General features: G+C 37.7%; 1 protein-coding gene across 1 annotated transcript in view; it reads right to left on the bottom strand.

Moving 5' to 3' along the window:
* Positions 1–190, bottom strand: part of LOC118308902 (butyrophilin-like protein 2) — a 14,812-nt gene extending 14,622 nt beyond the window's left edge. Inside the window, exon 1 of the mRNA XM_047332476.1 lies at positions 55–190. The gene's annotated coding sequence lies outside the window, so the exon portion shown is untranslated. The remainder of the gene's footprint in view (positions 1–54) is intronic.
* Between the last annotated feature and the right edge of the window lie 1,082 nt (positions 191–1,272).

Raw genomic sequence — 1,272 nt, 5'->3', positions numbered from 1 at the left:
TTGTAGTAACGTCTGAATGAAGTAACTGCAGGCGCGGCTGAGAACGGGACTCACCTCCATCAGGCCCCGGGACCTCAGGGGCCTCCAGCGGCCCCTCGGCCTCCACCTCCCCGTCAGACTCATCTCACTGACGGTTCTGTTGGCGAGTTGTAAACACGTGTGTCCGAAAACAAACCGCCAACAGTTTGAACTTTTATTTTTTTAACCAGTACTTCTACTACTGCTACTTCCGTTTTAATTGACAGATCGCCACGGTTACATACCGCCCCCTAGCGTAGCGGATGTTCTAGACTAATTAATTCACATCATATCACTTGAACACGGTTTGGTCAAACAACTACAACAACATAATACTACTAATGATGATAATAACTAGATTAATAATGGTTCCCTCTCACTCCATTACTCATGTGCAACATCTCTTATCTACAGGACATAATGATCTTGAGTGTTGTCAGTCACCTCTTCTGTCTATAGTCGACACTTTCGTCTTCTAACTGCTATAATTGAAAAAATAACAGACGTGTGTTCTCAACAGTAAAGTCTCCTGTCAGGCTTTGCAAATAAACCGTACGGACAATAGCAAAAGCAGATGTTCATCAGATTCATACATCTTCACAAAACATTTATACATTCATGCCTTAGTCTGCTGTGACATTTTTATGCTTTCATAAACAATCACTTTTCTTCTTTGTCTTGTGCAAGTCCGTAAAGGACAGAAACATTGTACGAGTTCAAAGATTTCAAATTAAAAGAACTTGGTTCAAAGTGTAAAAATATGAATTGAAGATCCCTTTAAGGTCGGGGCTCATTTGAATTGCTTTATATGTATATTGCTGCGTAGTTTGTGGACGTATGAGGCCAATACAACACACATCACTTTTACTTCATCTGCAAGAGAAAAACTTCTCACACGCAAAGAAGAATGTTTATCTTTTTGAATACTTAACAAAAATACAGATTCTTACATGGAAATTCCTCAAAGAAGGTGAAAGCTTGCGCTTTATACATTTAGTTTTTTTATTTTTTTATTTATTTTTGCTGCGTAGCTTGTGAATGTATGAGGCCAATAAAACATAATCACTTTCACTTTATCTGCAAGACAAAACCTTCTCAGACACACAAAGATGAATGTTTGTCTTGTTTAACACTTGAATATATCACAAGATTCCTACGTGGGAATTTTGACTAAAATCAAAATAAATTCCACGAAGGTTCTGCCAGTTCATACAGGTCATATAAAAAAAATTCCTCTAAAAATCATTCATACAT

The sequence above is a fragment of the Scophthalmus maximus genome, chromosome 6 (genome assembly GCF_022379125.1).
Source record: "Scophthalmus maximus strain ysfricsl-2021 chromosome 6, ASM2237912v1, whole genome shotgun sequence".
NCBI lineage: Eukaryota > Metazoa > Chordata > Actinopteri > Pleuronectiformes > Scophthalmidae > Scophthalmus > Scophthalmus maximus.
The sequence above is the reverse complement of the archived record's forward strand: the minus strand, read 5'-3'. Positions and strand labels throughout refer to the sequence as shown.